Below are 13255 nucleotides of genomic sequence, written 5' to 3'. Positions count from 1 at the left end.
CCTTGTGAGGTGAGCTGTCGGAACCTTGTGAGGTGAGCTGTCGGAACCTTGTGAGGTGGGCTGTCGGAACCTTGTGAGGTGAACTGTCTGAACCTTGTGAGGCCTCCTCCTGAAATACAAGATCCTCCACTGGCCACTACCAGGGCTTTCAGGGCTTCACCCTTTCCCTTGGCCCAGAAAAGGATCTCTGGGGAAATCTTAATGCTTTTGAGGGCATACTCTCAATAGTCTGACAGTAAATGGAGAGGAATGAATGAGTGTCTGCCATCAGAATATCCCCTGTCCAGCCAGAGACTCAACACAGAATCACAGCTACTACATTAGAGTCTTGCACAATCCCACCATCTGCATCACCTTCCATTGGCACATGTTGCCTTTTACCACACATCATTTCTCCAGACTTTCCTGATTCTGGATATGCAGTAGAATTTTGGAGAGTGTCCTTGGTATTTGGCTTTTGATGGTAGACTATATGTCTCCTGGTATCACTAGCAGAATGCTGGTTTGCTGCAGTTCTGATTCTATGTTGACTATTTCTACCAGATTAGGCCCCAAATCCAAATTCTGTTTTACCTCTTTTTGATGATTTGTCCATTTTTAGCTTAGTTGACCCAAAAGGAACAAAAAGGCTTCTATGTTAGTGTTGTGTAAGTTTTTAGGGTCTAACTAGAGCAAAGTAGGCCCTACGATCTTTTGACCAAAATGACAGTTAAAGAGGCAAGCTACAGTGGAAAGAAGACAATGAAGATTTACTTAATGTGGCCACACTGAGAAGGATAAAACACCCAAAAAGGTGTCCAGTGACCCCCAAGTCCATCTTCAAGGTAGTACCATCAGGGTGGGCTATAAATACAGGTCAGGGGCAGAGTGCTTAATTAATCATTTCTGGTCAAAATATGAGGTGGTCCAATAAGTTCTACAAGATTTGTGGAGGTTTGTGGATTTGTTTTCTGAAAGACAACTTCCTCCTTTGAATAGCAAGCATCAGGGCTGAGACCTTTTCTGATGCTGTGAACAGATTCTTGGTGAAATATTCATTCCGTAACCCTCATTTCAGTGGGCTGATAGCCATAGGGGAGAGGCAAAGTGTCTCTTTTCAGAATATCAGCTCTCCTGGTAGGTTCATTACCTGACCTTGACTCTCTCTCTCTCTCTCTCTCTCTCTCTCTCTCTCTCTCTCTCTCTCTCACTCACACACACACACACACACACACACACACACACACACACACACACACACACGCTGTTCTTGTTCTCAAGCTGTAGTCTGAGATTTGGTGCTCAGAATCTTTTCTATGATGTTGCAGTGGGTCATTCCTGGGCATGTTCAACTTAATATTAAGCTTGAGAATCACACCCATTCACGGACAATATCTGAAGATTTAGCTGTTCAGCTCATTCTACTCCAAACTGCTCCCTTTCATTTTCTGTGGACTACAGAAGTCTGTTTATCAGTCTTCAGCCTGGAATGTCCAGCTTCTCTTGTATGCTTCATCACTCATGCACGTACAAGGCAAGTCCACGGGTGAAATTCTCCAGCTCTGAGGGGCATGTGACTTTCCAGGAAGACTTTCACTTTTTCTTTACCAGGTAACAACTGTTTCTGGAGATCTAGTCTTTCTCCATCTCTCAAAAATATACCAGAATGTATAGGTGGCAAGGCAAAAGAAAGATCTCCATTTACAGAGTTCTTTAAGCTGTCCAGTGTTTTCAGTCTCTTTTAGTCTCATTCATTTTGTTGTTGGAGGTGTAGCCTCCATCTTATAGAGTGGGCGTTGGAAAGATAGAAGGAACACTATCTTGTTTTCTCAATGTAATACTCGTTCTTTGGGGAAGTATGTTTTACGTGAGGGCTATATGGATAATTTTCAGCCAGGATGTATTAGGAGTGGGTAAATACTTCTACACCTCAGCAACCCTGACATGATGGAATTGTAGCTCTCATTCAGAACTGAGTCCTCATTCATATGCTGGGATAGTGAAAATGGCTGACAGCATGCAAGTTAACTGAACTGCAAAACGTTCTAGTTCCACCCGAATGAGTCTAAGTCTCTAAGTTGTGGAGGACTAGAGTACATTATTCCTTCCTAATTTGAGAAAAAAACAGAAAGGCATTTGTATATAAAAATGCACTTATAGTAGATAGCATGCATAATACATTCTGCCCCTAAACCATTCTCTGTGCCCCATCACCCTTTCATTCCCCAATTTATCACACCAACATGATCACACAGTCAGAAAGCGAGAGGCTTCTTTGACATTCTTACGACAACATTAGAATGAATACACACTTTAGCCTAAAGAGCATTAAATCATAGAGAGGAAAAATGCTCTTGGCATGCTAGAGTGGTAGCCCTTGTGCTGGCTCAGTGGGAAGGATAAACGATTAAAACAAGCTTTCGGATTTGCATGATTGTAACAAGACTCTATTAGTGAAACTCATTTAAATCCACCCTAAATAGAGGGGCAAGGAGAGTGGACAGTGGTGGTTCAGAGCACAAGGAGAAGCTGGACTTCTTTATATGAAAGCTTATCTTTTTTTTAGCTCCAACAAAATACACCTATACTTCTTGGGACCGGAACCACTGTAGCATTTGGCCGTGGACACTCTGTGCCACTAGGCTGCCACCCCAGTGTGCTGGGTAGTAATAACAGGTGGTCATCCGTGAGGAAAAAGATATGCACTCATTTTCTAAGGCCAGATATGAAAAAGCAGCTCTTGGAATTATGAAAAATATGTGTGATTTATACATTATAACAACTAAAAAGATACAGAAACACATAGCAGTGATTGGCTGGGGAGGTTTCTGAATGGTGGCATAATAGATAATATGATTTCCCAATTTTTATGAACATTTTATTGTAGTTGAGATTTGTTGTCATATTAATTAAACATATATTTCATTATTTTGCTTTCATTTACATAAAAAAATTCATGTAATTAAAATCTAATAGCAAAATTATTGGTTATAATGTTCCCATCTACCTCCAGGGAACTTTCCTTTAATTGACATTATACAGTTAGAGTACTAGTTTACTTTTCTGTAGTTGTGGTTTGAAAATGACTAAAAGTATTTTTGGGATGAAAGCGCTTATTTGGCTGATGGGTTATATTTCATCATTGAGGAAAGCCACGGCAGGTACCTGGAGGCTGGAACTGAAGCCAAAAACCATGGCCAACTGCTGCTTATTGAAATGCACAGCCTGTTTCCTTATACAACTCAGGACCACCAATCTGCACAGGATGGCACCACCCATGGTTGACTGTGTCTGCCAATATCAATTGTTAATTTAAAAAAAAATGCTCTCATAGAGATGCTCATAGGCCCGTCTAATGGAGGTGATCCTTCAGTTGAGGTTCCCCCTTCCAAAGTTACTCTAGTTTGTGTCAAGTTGACAAAACCTAAAGAACTCAGTTATTACACACAATATTTCAATGGTGAAATATGATTGTCATATTATAGGTGAGCATTTAAAAGGGAAGAATTGGGGAAGGAAATAATCTCAGTGTGCTAATATCCTCAGCTATTGCTAATGTGCCCAGAAGTGTGCTTCCTAAGTGCATGTTTTCCTCTGGTCATAAAAAGATGCTATATTGAACTTTACCTGGTATCCATAGCAACTAGAGCAGTAGTAGTCGGGCCTACAGTTAAGGTACAAAGCCATTGGTACTCCCTAGAGAGAGTCAGAAGATCATTGTCAAGCTATTACTCCCTCACCCATCTACAAGTGATCTTGGGAGATGCTACGTTATATATAGGAAATGGAAGGTTAATTGAAAATATGACTCCATAATGCAGCTTTCATAAAGTCACCATCCATGACGGAGTGGGACTTCATGTTGATGTAGTTGTTCAGGGAATCACCCACACTCCTGTAAGTAACCAGCATGCTGTAAAAAAAAAAAAAAGAAAAGCCAAATTTTATGGCCCTCACAAAGTTATACTTTCATGAACTTACGCTTTTATTTTGAGAATCAGATCACTGAGAAGCCAGGCACCTCTCAGAGAGTTGGAGAACTCAGGTTTATTACAGTTGTTTGACAGACTGGGTCCCAGTCCATAGTTTTTGGATTTGTGGGCAATAAATTTGTGCCTTTCCTATCATTGGTAGGTTAGAATTTTCGCCTATGCAACTGAAGACCATGGGCAGGAATTTTGTGACAAGCAAGTTTATAGAAATGATAGGCTTGGAACAGCTTTTTGGTGCCTGTTTCTCAAGCTAAAAAGAAAGGTGTTTTAGCTACTAGAAGTCAGCAGAATTATAGAAGAGAATAGCACATAAAGGATATAGAAAATGTCAACCTGTTTCAGTCTTCATTATTACTTTGATCTATCATTGGTACATACACACACACACACACACACACACACACACACACACATATATGAGGGTGTTAGTAGAGAGGATTAGCTAGGAGTATTAGCACACTAAGACAATTTCCTTCTACAGCTTCCCCTTTATTTATATCCACCTATAACATTAGAATCATGTTCCATTATTGGAATCTTGAGTGCTCTAACTGAGCTGTTGTGGGCCCATATTTCCACATGGTGTGGCAACCAAGCTATCAAGCCATAGGCCACACCTGAGAAGGGCCACGTAAACTTCCAGACATGCTGTCACCAACCTAACAAAAGGTCAGAATGTAGTTTTGCTCCTTCTTTTGTAATTTGGAGACAGAATGCTGATGTATTTCTCCTAAGTTAAGTTCTGGTATAAAGACTGTTTGGAGAATAAACGAGGAGGAAATCTTCAGGATGTGAACTCAGGACTTCATGAGGAACCACTGAGAATCTCCCTCCCAATAAAGCCATGTGAGTCATGTCTTTATTCCCGTCTCTTCCACGCCAGTCCAGAGAGAGATAGTTTATATTGGGGTCTAATCAAGAGAAATAATTTATGGTCCGGGCTACCACTGGACCCTGACATGCTGTTTTAAGTTTTGTCAACTTGACACAAACTGGAGTCAGCTGGCAAGAGATTACCTCAATAGAGGTATGTCTGTGGCTCCCTAGGAAGTTACCACAACACTAGATAATTCTATATCTGGTCAAGTAGATAATGGAGTTTAAACATCACATAAATCTAAGATAAAAACCTAATCTTCATGTGAAAGAAGCTCTCTGTGACATATATATGAAATCAGATATGTTGTCTCTACCAGCTGGAAAATTCACATTCATCTCTGCTGGATATTATTTACTGTCCCTTCAAGTTTCTGTTTATAAATATCTTCTAGGAAGCCATTCAAAATGAGTAAGTAATCTGAACTTATATAATATACAAATATCCTAATTTCTTTTGTCACAAAGATCATAAACACATGTTGTTGTAATTTCTTTCTATTTCCTGCCTCTATTAACAAACAGGATGAATTGTATTTATTTCTCCAGGCAAGCATCTACATTTAACACAGTGCCTACTGGAATATCTGTGCAAATACTATCACATTGGGTCCCAGAAGTTAGCACAAAGTCTCCTCTTTTAATTTATAATAAAGTACTTTTAAAAGAAGTAGAGCGGTTGACTTTTTGATGAATGAAAAATGAGAACCATTCATTACTAATACCCAGATGAACTAAGACCCTTTTAAAAAATAGTTGTAAATCGAATATGTGGACAGGGATTTCAGGAAAGTGGTAACTTGTCTCTCAAAAGATGAAGAGGAGAGGAAGGCCTTTTTCTGCTGGATGAAGTTGTATCTGAAAGACATCGCAGAGAACAGCAGTCTAACAGAAAGACTTTTCATTTCAGAAGCTTTTTGTTACAGGAAGAAAGCAGCTAGCAGATGATTTAGGAAACCTTTCAGACATTCTCAGGAAGACTCAGTCAAGACTCTGGCTTCCCAAAGAACCTATTCAAAAATGTACAATTACCCTCTGTAGCCACTGGAAGTAGGGACTTCAGAGCTGATATCATTTGCTTTTGTCTGGTCATAGTACAAGCAGAACAACGATGCTTATTGTCCTTCTTCACAACACAAATTTAATGTAGGTGCAGGACCTCATTACGCAGATGGAAGTGATACAATAAAAATAGGAATGACGTGCCGCAAGCTTCATATCTCCTAGCCCTGACTTGTGGATAGGGTGGAACTCCAGGGCTTCCGTTCACACTGATATATTGTAAGGCAGGTACAATGAGTCTGTTTCTTCCTGCAGTGTAGCACTGGTCCAGACAGATGGGGAGGAGGAGGGTTACACCTTACTATCACATTGTTCTCAAATGTATTGGATCCAAGTTATAATGACTTGAGATTTTGCCCTTGGCAAATAAGACCTATCCAGAGAAAATTCTGGACTTCACTTCAAAGAATATGAGTTTGGAAAATTCATGTTATTATTATGGAGCATGTTATTATTATGGAGAACAAGGAGATTCTTTCTAATGGAATTAATTAATAAATTAATATCACATTAATAAGATATAAAGTAGGATATTCTGAAACTTAAACACAGTGCCTGGTGAAGCCATTTGTTAAATAATGACGGTAATGGCAGAAATGGAAATCACTAATATCAATAATAGTTTCACACTCACTAGGCAGGCACTGAGCTAAAAACCTTGCATTCAGTTTTATCATTGGCACAAGATTATGAAAAATGTATATGAAAATTATCAGCTATTTTATGGATGAGAAAGCCAAGTCCCAGGGGTGTATTAGTGTGTACAAAGACCCCTTTAGAGATTCAGTGCTCCTTCCTGTTTACTCTAACACACTGTTCTTTTAACGGGTAGATGTCCATCTCCCTTCCCATCTAGATGTATCTACTTGGTGTTATGGATTGTATTTTATTACCTAGTGCATGCCCCCAAACTTGCATAGTAGCTGACATGTGCTCAAAACAAATCATGAGATGTGTCAGTCCTGGTTGGCTTTTCATCAATTTGACCGAAGACAAGCATTATCTAAGAAGAAGAAACCACAATTGAGAAAATGTCTCCAGGAACACTGACCTATAGGAAAGCCTGTGGGTTTTTTAAATGCCTCTGAGGCATTTTCTTAGTTGGCAAATGATGTGGGAAGGTACAGTCCATTATGGGCAGTGCCACTCTTGAGAAGGAGGTCCTAGAGTATATAACAGAGCAAGCGGAGCAAGCCAGTGTCTTAGTCAGTGTTCTATTTCTGTGAAGAGATACCATTATCAAGGCAACATGTATAAAAGAAAATATTTAATTGGAGGCTTGCTTACAGAGTTTTCGTCCATTATCATCATGGTTGGAAGCATGCAGTAAGTATTGGAGCAGTAGCTGAGAGCTGTTTCCTGATCCAAAAGTAGAGAGATGCTGGGCTTGGCATGGGCTTTTGAAACTTCAAAGCCTATCCCCAGTGACACATTTCCTCCACCAAAGCCACACCTCCTAGTCCTCCTAATCCTTTCATATAGTGTCACTCCTTGGTGACTAAGCATTCAAATATAGGAGTCTATGGGGCCATGGTTCTTCAAACCACATTCCACCCCCTGGCCCACATTGCCTTATAGCCCTGTCATAATGTCTAAAATGCATCAGTTCAACTTCAAAAGTCCCCATATCCATCACAGTCTCAACACTGTTTAAAAGGTTAGAGTTCAAAATCGCTTCTGAGACTCATTGTAATCTCTTAACTGTAATCTCTAGTGAAGTCAAAAAAAAAGTAGATCACATACTTCCAACATACAATGGTACAAGATATACATTACTATCCCCAAAGGGAACATAGCGAGGAAATACTGGACCAAAGCAACACCTAAAACCAGCAGGGCGAACTCCAAATGTTGCATCTCCATGTCTGATGTCAAAATGCTCTTCCTAACTACAATTCCTGCCAGTTTTGTTGACTGCAACATAAATTTCTCTCTCTTGATCTGGTACTAGCCACTCTCCTTGGCAGTTATCCTACAACTCTGACATCTCCACCAGCTTGAGATCTCCAGAACAATCCAGGCTTCACCTTCACAGCTTCTTTGGGCCTCCTTGCAGAGGCACCTCTGACACACACCTGGCCTTGGCAGGCTTTCCTTAAACACAGAGGGAGATTTCACAACCCCTTTCTGGTATCCTTGACTCTAAAGCCAGAACCACATTGGTGAAGCTGCCAAGTTCTGCTGTTTGCTGGGGTTGGAATTTTGGTCTCCTCATTCAAATACATTTCCTCTTTCTGTTGTAGAGGGTTTCCTTCATTGCTTAAGCTTTTTTTTAATTCCTTTTCACAAGATGGATGCTTAGCTGGGTCACTATTCTCTTTATTTCATTTAGGATCAGCTGTTTTTTTAAACTTTGTATCTTCTTGAGCACTGGACTTAGCTCCACTATACCTCCTGGTGCACCTTTTCTCCGTAAACTGTACATTTTATATTTCTTCTTGCTCAACTTCCACCTTTTCATTATAGATCTGCATAAGAATGACCATCAATAACCACATGACACCGCCAGTATTGGGCTGTTTTGAAATGTCCTCTGCCAATGCCATTAATCAAAAAACTCTACAATTTAGCATATTTTTGGATAAGGGCAGAAATCAGCCACATTCTTTGCCAAAATATCTTAAGAATGATCTCTAGGCCACTTACTAATATTTTTCACCTTTAAAATCTCTTGAGACAGGCCCCCAAATTCCACATCACCCTCAGCACCACCATCTTTCATGTTCCTACTAGGATGGCCCATTAAGCCCTACCTAAAACTTTCAACTTCTTTCCTAATCTGAAGTTTCAAAGTCCACATTCTTCCAACAAGCAGCATGGTCAGGTCTGTCACAGAAATAACCCTGTTCCTTGGTACCAACTTCTGTATTATTCTGTATTCTATTGTTGTGAAGAGAACCCATGACAAGGACCACTCTTATGAAAGAAAACATCTAATTGGAGGCTTGCTTACAGTTTCAGAGGTTCCGTCCATTATCACAGTGTGGTGCATAGAGGCAAGCATGGGAGCAGTAGCTGAGAGCTACATCTTGACCCAGAGGCAGAAAGAGACTCTAGGTTGGTCCTGGGTTTTTGAAACCTCAAAACCCACCCCCAGTGACACATTTTCTCCAACAAGACCACAGCTCCTTTGAAATAGTTCCACTTTCTGGTAAATGAACCCTCAAATACATGAGCCTATTGGAACCCTTCTTATTCAATCTCCGCAGCCTGTAGGTAGCACTCCTGCATATCCTTTTCAACAGTTCTTGCTCTGAGATCCTGCACCAATGTCCTTTGTCTTTGGACTACGAGCTAAAGAATGAAATAAACCTTTTCCTTCCCAAGTTGCTATGAGTCATGGTATTTTATCACAGCAATAGAAATCCTAATTAAAACAGAAATATTGTACCAGGTTGTGAGATATTGCTGTGACAGACCTGACTATCTTGTTTTTGGAGGTTTGTGCAAAGAGTTTGGAACTTTGGACTTGAAAAGCTGTTGACTGTTGAGAGCTCAGTGGGATGCTCTAGGAGAGCCTTGAAGATGCTGTGAACAATGCAGACAATGGAAGTATGGCTTGTACAGTTTCAGAAGGTAGGATTTTTGTTTGTTTCTTGAGACAAGGTATCACACTGTGGAGCCTTGATTGGCTTGGAACTCAATATGCAGTGTGGTCTGGCCTCAAACTCATAGAAGTTCACCTGCCTCCTGAGTGCTGGGATTTAATCCATGTGTCACCATACCTAACCAGAGGACAGTTTTGAAAGTCCTTTAAGGCCTATAGCAATAGGATCAATGTTGTGAATTAAAAATCACTAAAGAGAAACTTTTCCTTTGCTGGGGCAATCAGTAGTGATCAGCTGGAGCTGAAGAATCATCTGTTATTAAGAAGATATCATCGTCCTTGAGGGGAAATCTTCTAGAAGACATAGAAATGGGGGTCCAGAGGGGTCAAGGAAGTTTATGTGTTTTAGAAAGGATGTGGAATCTGAAAGAGAGTTGAATGTTTTGAAAAGACTGAACTTTTAAAGTATCTGAGTTTTTAAAGACTCTGGGACTTTTAAAGGTTGAAATGTATTCTATGTTGAGATACTGATAATACTATGAGATCTTGGGGGATAAACAAAAAGGGAACGTTGTAACTGAATAGTATATATGTGTGTCAAGTTGACAAGGGATCAGTTTTTATTTTATTTTTTTCATCTTGACAGTAGCTAGCATTATCTGAGGAAACATCATTGAGAAAATGCTTATGTAAGATCAGCCTGTGGGAAAGCCTGTGTAACATTTTCTTAATTAGTGACTGTCGTGGTAGGAAAGAAAATGGCCCCCAAACGGAGTGCCACCATTAGGAAGTCAGATCTTGTTGGAGGAAGTGTGTCACTATGGGGGAAGGCTTTGAGGTCTCTTTTGCTCAAGCTTCCCTCAGTGTGGCTTTCAGTCAACTTCCTGTTGCCTGCAACATGTTGCACTCTCAGCACCAGAGCCTTATCTGCCTGCATGCCATCATGCTCCCCGTCATAATGATAATGGACTGAACCTCTGAGACTGTGAGTAAGCTCTCCCAATTAAATGTTTCCTTTATTGGAGTTGCTGTTGTCATTGTGTCTCTTCACAGAGATAGAAAACACTAACAAACACCGAGATTGATGTGGAAGGACCCAGCCTACTTCTGAGCAGGTTTTCTTGGGGTGTATAAGAAAGTAGGCTAGACAAGACACAGAGAGCAAGCCAGTAAGCAGCACTCTTCCATGGCCTCTGTATCAGTTCCTGTCTTGAGTTCCCACCCTGATTTCCCTGGATGATGAACTACAAGCCGTAAGATGAAACAAACCCTTTCCTACCAAAATTGCTTTTGATCATGGTCTTTATCACAAGAGAAACTCTAATTAATACTAGTTATCAGAGGGAGATGGAAATTAGGAAGTTAGAAAATTAGAAAGGAGTTCTCCTTTATTACTTAGAGTTGGGACCCAGATTGGGTAGACAGAAAGCAAAAGGTTAATCTAACTGGAGCACTGAGCTCGTAGCTTTTGCACTATTGACAAGTATGAACTGAGTGATAGTTCCCATGTGAAAGATCTCTATAAAATGATCCCTAATTCTGCCTTTGTAATACCCTACAGAATAATCTGACATATACTATGCCCAATTGCATATTGGAGGTAATAATGATAACATCCCATACTCCAGACTATCCTCTGAGATTAGGTATACTTAGCATTAAGCGGAGATAGTTATATAACTATATTCCAGCCTTTTAATAGTAAGAAATTAGGTACTTCTGGGTGGTGGTGGCACACACATTTAATCCCGGCACTCGGGAGGCAGAGGCAGGTGGATCTCCGTGAGTTCTAGGCCAGCTTGGTCTACAAGAGCTAGTTCAAGGACAGGCTCCAAAGCTACAGAGAAATCCTGTCTCGAAAAACCCAAAAAAAACAAAACAAAACAAAACAAAAAAGAAGAAGGAGGAGGAGGAGGAGGAGGAGGAGAAGAAGAAGAAGAAGAAGAAGAAGAAGAAGAAGAAGAAGAAGAAGAAGAAGAAGAAGAAGAACTATGGTATATATGGAAAAATTCCCAAGACTCAGGGGATAATGGGTTTCCTAGAAAGATACACAGTCAGTAAAGGAAGGAGTCACGTTCACATCCAGTTACTCTGACTACTAAATGTAAGAAATACCAAGGACTACATTTATTTTTATTATTTATTATTTGTGTCTTTCACATCATGTATCTCTATCCCATTCATCTTTCATGTCTCCATTCCCTTGTATCCACCCTCTGCCCAGGCAACCGCCCACCCAAAAATTAAATAAAATAAAATTTAAGAGAAAAAACAAAAGAAGAAAAGAGAAAAATCAGCCTCATTATGGAAGCTGTAGTTTGACACAGTGAGTCAAGCAGTAAATCCTTTTATCCATTTATCTTTGCTTGCAAGTGTTAATTGCAAAGAGTCATTGGTCTTGTTTGAGGTGTCTTACTTGTCAGTGTAAATAAGTTAAAGATAAAAAACAATGTCAAAACTGTATTTCAAGAGATACTAGATGTAGTCTGAGGATTTGTAGAGAAGGAATCATGTTTTCATTTTTATTCAAGCAGGAAATAGCTGTGTTTTATAAATTTTCATTATAAGTCTGAAACTTAGAAAATGATAATCGATGTTTAATTCTAGTGCTTTACAGATAGTAGGTACTCATGACATCTGTTTTTCTTTTGTTTCGTATTTTTGAAGAGAAGGAAATTAAACATGATGCCTCATCTTTGCCAGCAAGCATTCTACCATTGTATTATACCTTTAATTCATCTCAATATATGTACATATATAGATATAAATATAAATATTTACTGAATTCTGGGCATTTGATCTGAAACAATTGGATAGGGTTCTTGTCCACAAAATTTGAAAAGAAATCAACAATTAAATCTCTGATTTTTGGGATTGGAGCCAAAGCAAATGTTTAACATGTGCACTCCATTCTAAGACCTCCTCTATGTCAATCCCACTCAGTAGGAGATCCTAATTCTGCTCCAAACCTATACAGCCTGCATTATCTGTTTTCTTCCCAGAGCTGTGTACCATCCTTTCAAGGATTATATATTTTGAATATTATTTATTCATTAAAGATTTATGCTTAAAATTTTATTTCTTACTGTGATGATATTAAGAGTTGGAGCATGGGGAAAGTAATTAAATCTATCAATGGAGATTCCACATTGAAAGAGAATTACTGTAGTACTCACAGGACTACAATTTGTCACTTGAGGACAGTTTGTTAAGAAAAGAGCAAGATGTGCTACTTTCCCTCATCTTCCCATCTTATGACTCCATCTGTCACTTGTTCACACCATCATGATGACATTGACCACGATTACGGTTTTCGAAATAGGCCCAAACAGTAAGGTCATCGACTCTTGGATTTTCTATCGTCAAACCTGTGATGTAAATAAATGAGCATGCATTTTTAAATAAGCTCCAAGCTTGATGTTATTTGTTACAGCCACAGACAACATACTACGATAATCTATAGCTTGTACCTATCTTGATATGAATGTTCAGGATATCTCAAATGCTCCCTTTTCTGTGAATACTTCCATTTGGGCATAATCTCCTATTTTGCTGTTTCTTGTAGCACATAGAGCTACACAAGGACTCAGCTGCGAACAACTTTCTCATTTCTATGTCAGTGTCTTGCTAGAGTGTTCTTGCTAGTCTTGGGACTCTAGACTCAGAAGACATCCTCCTGCTTCAGTGTACTGAGTAGTTGGAATGACAGGCCTGACAGAGGTTCCTTTCTTTTTCTTTTCTCTTTTCTCTTTTCTCTTTTCTCTTTTCTCTTTTCTCTTTTCTCTTTTCTCTCTCTCTC

This window comes from Microtus ochrogaster, chromosome 10 (genome assembly GCF_000317375.1).
Source record: "Microtus ochrogaster isolate Prairie Vole_2 chromosome 10, MicOch1.0, whole genome shotgun sequence".
NCBI classification, from domain to species: domain Eukaryota; kingdom Metazoa; phylum Chordata; class Mammalia; order Rodentia; family Cricetidae; genus Microtus; species Microtus ochrogaster.
The sequence above is the reverse complement of the archived record's forward strand: the minus strand, read 5'-3'. Positions refer to the sequence as shown.